At 33.4% G+C, this 8,680-nt stretch overlaps 1 long non-coding RNA gene across 1 annotated transcript; it reads right to left on the bottom strand.

Annotated features, from left to right (window-relative positions):
• Positions 1-2,930: 2,930 nt before the first annotated feature.
• LOC134845138 (uncharacterized) lies at positions 2,931-7,404 on the bottom strand. The gene is made up of 3 exons (XR_010162713.1): positions 7,190-7,404; positions 3,569-3,654; positions 2,931-3,167 (listed from the first exon to the last, which is right to left on the bottom strand). It is a non-coding gene; the product is annotated as an uncharacterized LOC134845138 (long non-coding RNA).
• Positions 7,405-8,680: the final 1,276 nt, after the last annotated feature.

Below are 8,680 nucleotides of genomic sequence, written 5' to 3'. Positions count from 1 at the left end.
AAGCCTTCAGAGCTTTTCCTTTATACAAGAAATCCAATTGCTTCATACTTTAGAAATTAACTCTTCTGTAGTCTTTTATGCGAATAAATAGAAAAATCAAAAAAAGTCAATTGAACAAATACAGATGTTTTTATCCTGCAGGTTAAACTATGAAGATTTTAAATTTGCTAATTTAGCAGTTGATAGTTTTTGAACAATTTCTGAATTGTGATTTTTTGCCTCTTAGACGATATTCAAGCGACTTATATCGTGCGTTAAAGGTCACAAATTATTCGTTTCGGCGAGTTTTAAACCACCATTATTTCACATATTATTCAATTAATCACAACCAGCAAATTTCTTGAAATATCTTCATTAGAAAATTTAAATACTACAAAAACCCTTTCGATTTAAAAGTATGCATACTCATACTTGTAGCTTTTTTTTAGTTTAATTTTTTGCGAAGCAGTTCAGTACTTATAATCCATTGAAGTCAATCATAAGGAGTTTTATGCAGCATTTATAATCAATTTTAATTGATTATAAACGAGAATGATTTTTGATAGTTTTGACGTTTATAATCGATTATAATCGAATATAAAGGTTTTTTGTACAAACTACAATCAATATCAATGAGTTTCAAGAGATTATAACTTTTGGAAAAATTTACGATTATGATCGAATTTTTTGGTAACACCTTGTTTTGGTAAAATATCAATCAACTATAATTGTCGAAAAATCACCATCATAATCCGTTAAAATCGAATACTTACGCCTAAATTTGGATGCCGGTAGAAGAATCAAAATTAGTTCTTGATTTTGAACATAGTAGGGGACAAGCAAATCATTCAATTTTTTTGAATTGATCAATTTTTAAACAAAAAAACTCGAATCAATTTTAAAGAACGGGAGAGATTTATCCCTTAAATTAGAGTTTCCAATGCTGCATGTTTAGAATCCCTTTTCTCAGTGGTCCTTTTTTCAACAACAACTTTTTTGAAATTATAATCTAAGTCTAGTTTTAAAAAAAAACGAATTTTAAAAGAAACCGATTATTATCAGAGTTTTTAAATAAAACTTGCTTAATAGCGTTTTTTAGTTTATAAATTTTTGTAAGGTAGACTTCGCTTTTTATACAACATTTTTATAAGGTAGACTTCATTGGTTTTAACAAATTTACCTGATTGGATTTTACAAACTTTATGGGGTAGACTCGATTCGATTTACAAATTTACACGTAAATTTGTAGTCCCTATCTGTCCTTTTAAAGTCCCTATCTGTCCAAAAAAACAAGAGAAGTGCGCTTGAAATTTTTATTTTCTGTAGTTTGATCTCTTCTCTGGGAATGTTGCTGTCTTTGGGAGATACGAACTTCTCTTGGAGATACACTAAGAGTAGCTGTTAATTGGTTTGTAAGTTTTTAAACTTCATTTCATTAGATGCAAGGTACAAAACGCCCTCTGTTTTCATCTCTAGATACCAGAGGTTTATAAATGTACAAGCTAACTGACAACAACTCTTAGCTTTTAAATTATTTTAGTTTCAAACATCCGAGAGAAGAGATGGAACTACAGCACAAAAAAAACTTTGAGTTTAGCTTTGATCATTTGAAAGGTTTTTCAGCAGTAGTTTGAATTTCAAAAACATTTCAAAATAGGTTTTCTATCAAGATGTAATTTGATGTCTTTTTAAAAAATTAATAGTGCTTTCAGCGCAATTGATTTTTGTTGGCAATTTTTCGTTCAGACTTTTGAAGAAAGTGAAAAATATAAATACTCGAGTGTTTTTTTTATTCAAACGAATATTACGAAACTCTGGTTCCTCGGGGGAACGATTTCTTAATATGTATGGGAGCAGCCGGGTGTCAAAACTACTATAGCAACCTACCAAGAACCTAATTTAACTGCTCGTTTTAAACTTTACACGTAGCAAATTAGTCCGCACCACAAAACCGTTCTAAATTGAGTTGATGCAGCTAATGGGTTTTTAAATTCTATACACGACTCAATTTGTAGGGGACAGTAGCTTTAGCATAAAGGTAAAATAGCATAAAAATTCGAAATTTTCGAAAAGCTGTTCAATTACATGTTAGCCCATCAGATTTCTTGATACTAAAACTATCCACAACTTTCCACCTATCGATCTCAATAAACTAAATCAGAAATGAGCACAACAAAGAATTGAATTAGCTCTTATTCCGTTTTTTGTCTGACAAAAAATAGCGAAAATGAATAAATAGACATGCATCTTCCACGAAATGGCCATGTCGATTTGTTCATCCAGTTTTTCAGAATCACGATATGTATTGCTCTTCCAGAATTGCAAATTTGATTACAAAAATTTCTCTATAACACGTAAATAAAGCTAGCAAAATTTGAGCTATTCTATCTACATGCTATTTTATACAGCCACTTATAACACTTAAATTTTGATATTATCAGCCTAAAGTTCATAGTTTTGCCAATATTTAATTTACCAAATACTATTCGAGACCAATTAAAGAGCAGTTGGAACATTCAGGGCTTACGATCAGTCTTGTTACAGCTATCAATCTGCGTGTCTATGACTAGCTTCGCACTTGTTGTCAATTTGCTTACCTGGCTTACGATCTGATTGCGCCTCGAAAACAATTGTATTTCGTGTTTTTAGTAATAGCTATTTATTATATGTATTTAAAAAGCTATAGTGTGTGTTTTGATGTTCTTTTGTTGTATTTTTATCATACTTATTTTTGTATCAAAAATTTTTATAGCTATATTTTTGGACAGTTTCCTTTTTGCTTCCTTTTACAATGACTGCAAAATGATTGCGGTTCACAAAAATTAGCTCTAATAATCTTTCTAATAATCGTCATTTCTAATAATCTTCATTTCCCATGATGGCTGTTGCAGCATTTCAAATCGAGATGCAGGAGAAATCTTTTTTGATATATAAATACAAAAACTCTTGGCTGAAAACAGAATTTATAAATTTTTGAGATACAAAAGAAATAAATATCTACATATCTAAATTACAAGGTCAAACTTAAAATGTACAACAAGACATTGGTATCAATTTTCCGAATGTTGAAGCAGAGTTGAGATATGCTCAGACCTCTAGAAGTAACATGATGTTGCATTACTTTGCCTCATTTTGAACTTGATTGTAGACAGTGCCAGAACTATCTTCTCTTTTTTCTGATTTAGTGTCTAAAAAAGAATGTGAATCAAAGTTCAGCTATCATTTGGTGCGGGCTCCGCTCTTCAATTTTTTTTTTTGAAAAATACAAAGACTCCCTCCAAAAATGGATGTCCTAAAGTATAACCAAAAGTATGGCAATTTCTGTCTTCATCATTTTAAATCTGATTCTTGTATGGGTGCTCCCTGGCTCTGTTTTTGATTGTACAGTTAGAATGAGTTTTGCAGCAAGATTTAAATAAACTGATTGCAATCAATTGTTGTTTTAATCCCTATCTTGCACACCTTTGTAACCATTTTCAAACTAATTGAAATCTGTTGGATTATTTTCGAGTGGCTAAATTTTAGATAAAATATTTGAGATAACTTTATTTACTAAATTTTATCTACAGCTCTGTGTACAAAAGCTTACCAATCATGTGGCACATTCCATACAACAGACATCCAATCACCATCAGGAGAGAGAAAACGGCCAATGCATACACAATCATCATCTCACTAGAATAGAATGCTGAATTACGTAATCTGTATCATAAACTAAAAAGTGAAGTAATACAAGATCTCGAAGTGGATCTTTCCAATGCAGTTCAAAAAACTATGCCGGAAAAGTCCAGCAGAATTGTGTTTTCCCCGGAATCCAGAGACAAACCTTTACGCATAAAAGTCTACACATACAACGCTAAAAAAATTCTGAGTATAGTATTTTTTTCATAAGCAAAAAAATATACAAGTCTCAACGCCTATCTCAGTATAATTTTGGTGTCAGGACAAAAGATCCTACCAAAAGCTCCCATGAAAAAGATACCATACTAAAACATCCCTTGTACAAAATCGCCCATGCCATAAAATCCCATGCCAATTAAAAATATCCCATGAATTATGAACAAAAATCATGATCAAAGTGTAAGCAGAAATATATCTAGAGTAATGATATCTCAATTAGGTTCGCGCTATTAAAAAACAATGAAAATTTGAGATAACTAAAATTAAACTGGACTCACTTTTGGGATTAACATAGTGCCAACATGTGTTTAATTAAGTGTTAATATGGTATTGAATTAGAACAACTCAATTGAAAATGTATACACTATGCGTTCATTATCTCCCTCTTTTACTTATTGAATAGTCAAATTTGAATTCTTTTACGTGGGGAACCTCACAAAAAGGCCAAACACTGATTATTCTTGACGGCCATGAATTTCAAAAGAAACGCGATACGAAGACAACTACACACTGGCGCTGCAGCAAAAGGAGATCGTATAAATGCTCGAAAACTTTAAACACTTCTGGGAGCGATATAATTTCACAGAGCAACGAGCATAGTCATGAGCTCAACGAAGGACGCCCAGAAGCTCGGCAACTAGTTCAGCAATTGAAGGAAACAGTTAGGAATCAATTAAATCCAGTAAACAGCCAGATAATCGCAGCTAGTTTGCAATTGGTGCAGGACGACAAAGCAACCCAACTGTCTTTGCACTCTCGGTCGGCGCTAACGCAATTTTTAAACAGAAGTAAGCAAACGACATCCCTGCCCACTATTGCCACAGATGACCCGATCGTTTTAAGCAAGTTTGTCTATTTGATAGCGGAAAATTAGATACGGAACGCATAATAATTTTTGGCGACATTGAGATCCTCAATGCACTTAAATTGTACAACAAAACCTGGCTTGTAGACGGTACTTTCAAAACTTGCCCCAGTCAGTTTTACCAGCTGTACACCGTACAAATCCAGATTGGCGGGTTTTATCCACTTTGTGTCTATGCTCTGCTTAGCAATAAGCGCTTATCATTATATAACAAATTCGTAACCGCACTTAAATCGCTTATCGGTGATGTAACCCCGGAAAGAATTTCAGAGAAATTTCGCTGTTTTTATTCGAATAAATTTATGTTAATTGCTTCGAAAAATTTTCCCCCTCACCATTTTACGGTTAACTAAAAAAGCCGCCAACATTGAGTTTCAATGACAAATAATTCAACCCAATTATGGTTGCTAAACCGTAAAATAAGTTTAAAGAAGCATATATTAATTACAATTATTAATCTAAACAATTTTTGACCAAACATATTTCTCGAGATTTTTGACTTGAGCAAATTATTCACAAATTAGTTTCCAAAATTGTAACATGCAAAATGCAAAATGCTTGCGGGACTCGTCTATCATAGTTGCTTTTTCGTGTGACCACGGTATCATAGTGCTGTTGCACATATTTTTCCCAGAGGAATTTTAAATAAAAAATTTTATCTCAAACCATGTAGTTTAAAAAAAAGTTTTGGGTTAATTTTCACCAAAAATTTGAGCTTTTGCACATCTTTTTCTATGAGGAATTTTAAATAATAAGTTTTATCTCAAACCATTTAGTTCAAAAAAAAGTTTTGGTTTAATTTTCACCAAAATTCAGCAAATTTAGTGAAAAAAGAACAAAAACAAAAACCGGGCTGGCTCAGTGCGTAGCCATAAGTAATAAGGAACCAGAAGCTGTCTAAACAGACATTCATACATCAAAAAATTACTCCAAACGAATTCCGCCACTTAAGAAAAGATTGGCAATTCCAGTCCGGCTCGTGGACCAAGTTAACATCCACCCAAAGTCGATTGGGGGGAGGATGTTAACTTGGCTCTACGTTGGGATTTTTCAGCCAATCAGATTCGAGCATTTTACATGCAGCGCTTGGCAAATTTAATTTAAACTAAGCGCTGGGGTGGAGGTTCTTAACTTAGTCTATCTGAGGGGGGGGGGGGGTATGGGGAGGATATTAACTTGATCCCGGCTCGTTTTCGTTCTAGCAACTCCAGAGTGGCGCGATTCAAACTTGGTTACTCAAGACCGGCGCAACTGAAATAAAACCACCGCAGCTGCAAAATCTTTTCTGAACTTGCGCCACTAGCTTTTTTTTAAAACAGACTGCTGGTGTCTAAAAAGAAGACTGATTTGTGCGAATTTGACCCGCCGAGCGACTTCCATATTCACTTCAAAACAGAGTGCGGCGCGACTTACAAAGTCTTTTTTCTAAGCCGAGGACTGCTTTCGTAGTGATGTGCATCCTGTTTTTGTTGTGACAATTTTATCGTTGCTGAAAAAATGCGTATACTTGTCGGAACTATGTGTAAGCATTTAGTTCAGCAATACTCATTGTGAATTTCTAAGCAATATTTTTTGTTCAATTTTGCGGCGCTAGTTACCAAAAACTGGAGGTGCTCCTTCAAAAAAAACTTGTAATACAACTTAAGGAAACTTCTAGCAGCGTAACTCAACAGAATAGTGGAGGCACAAACTAAGGAAAGACTAGCGGCATGAAATTAAAAAAAAGTCTGGCTGCGCGACAAGTAAAGACTGGCGGCGCCTGTAAAGAAAAAACTAGTGGATCAACTCAAAAAAAACCTGGCAAGGACCGGATGCGCGATTTAACTAAGGACTGGGAGAGCGACATAAAAAAAAGATGGCAGCGCGACTTAAGAAAAAGTATTAGGAGAAGACAGTGGCGCGATTTTAACCCGTAGTGCAACTACGAAATTCCGACTTGGGAGAAGAAAGTGGCGCGATTTTAACCCGTAGTGCAACTACGAAATTCCGACTTGGGAGAAGAAAGTGGCGCGATTTTAACCCGTAGTGCAACTACGAAATTCCGACTAAAAAGGGTATGTGACAATTTTAACAACGTCTTCTTAATCGCAGACCTTGACCCCGGTACTCATACAATTCTATGTAACTTGCCAATGAAAAATTCATATCATGAAGTTATGGGAATTGTGGATAGTTTTCAAAGTAGTCGTTTAAAAAAAAAGAATACGATTTTAAGAAATCAAAAAGATTACGATTTTGAATAATAGTCATCATAGAAATTATTTATTTTTTAAAGTTTTAATCTATAATTTGCAAGGGAAATTAAATGAGAGTTTTGAGATTTTTTTGAAACTTTTTTTGAAAATCTGAGGGTCCTGGTTTAATTATGATTGGCTGGATAGGGATTGACTATATTGGCCCATTCTGAGCTTGATATTTTGATTAAAAGAGTTAATTCTTACTAACTAATCGAGACCTCCTTCCTCCTCGTTCTGCAGAAGATTCGCGTCTCCAGAAGACACAGGCGAAACGTCTATGATAACTATCATTGCGCATGCAAGAAATAACACGGCAAAATTGAACATGTTAGACAATGTACGCCATTCTTTCAAACAACACACCGATTTACACTGAGACCAAAGTTGAGCACACTTGTGAGCAAAATCGATTAACTAATATGGTCGTTGAAGTTTATGAGTTATGATTTCATATGAGTATTTGTTTTAGTTTTTTTAATTAGATCAAACGTATATAAATTTTATAAGAACGAAAAGTGCTGCGAAAACAGTGTTTTGATGTGATAATATTTGCTTAATTTAATTAGCTTGATTTTTAAAAGTTGCCAGCGCCTAAGATTTTTGGATGCAGCTCAATGACACCAAATAATTTCAAATGCCGCAGAATGAGCTTTTGTATAAAATTAGATTAAATCTTTTCTGAAAATTTAATCTAATTTTATACAAAAGCTCGTTCTGCTGTATCACCTGGAATTATGTTTTGTGAATTGATAAGTTAACATTATGAGAAAAAAATTGGAATGTACAATGTTCAATTAGAATCTTTTAACTTTATCTACAATTATCTAGAAAATTATCTAGAATTATCTAGAAAAATATCTAGAATTATTGTGCATTAGTTGGTTTCAAGTTTTTTGGCACTAAATTTTGAATCGAATACTTTTTGAAAAAGTATTCTAGGCACTTCTACAACAAAGTTGCGCACCTAAAAAATGATTACAATGCATTTTCAATAACTTTTAAGATTAGTTAAATAACCAGCTATCCAAATAAACATAGAGCGTGAAAACGATTAGATGGTTTAAAATAATTAATGGTTTCCGAATAAGGAATAACGAATAACGAATAAAAAAACCAATGGAAACTCTGGATTCGCTGCTCTCAAATAATTAGAATTAATGCGAGAAAAATGAGAGTTAAAACTTTTGACCAGTTTACCCGTGCAATGCAGGTATCCCTGAAAATTTCGACCATTTTCAAAAAAAAAAGTTTCTCTTTATATAATATCATGATTTGTAATTGTTGCGATCAAAAAAGCAGACGAGGTACAAATTTAGTTTTCAGCTACTTTTTTCTGTTTTTGCAGAGTAATTTCTTTATGTTGTAAAATTTTATTATTGTCGGAAAAGCGCCAATTAACTTTCTGGAACTAGTTTTCCCGGACTAAGACACTAAAACTAAGTCTTTTGCTTATTAAAGAGGCTTTTATCATTTTACAAAAGCCTCTTGAAAATCAAACAACAACGAAAACTGTTTTGCAGTTATTTTGTGGTCATTTAGGGGTTTTAAAATTGCCAACATGGCCATGTTCTGGACTAACTTATGTGAGGTTTGAAGATATTTTTTATGATGCTGAAAGTCAAAACTCGGGAAAAATTAATCTCATTGCCTTGACTGCGTTACACGACGCGCACTGGAGCTTTATTGATGATATTTAAAA

The sequence above is a fragment of the Symsagittifera roscoffensis genome, chromosome 4, assembly GCF_963678635.1.
Source record: "Symsagittifera roscoffensis chromosome 4, txSymRosc1.1, whole genome shotgun sequence".
Classification (NCBI taxonomy): Eukaryota; Metazoa; Xenacoelomorpha; order Acoela; family Convolutidae; genus Symsagittifera; species Symsagittifera roscoffensis.
The sequence above is the reverse complement of the archived record's forward strand: the minus strand, read 5'-3'. Positions and strand labels throughout refer to the sequence as shown.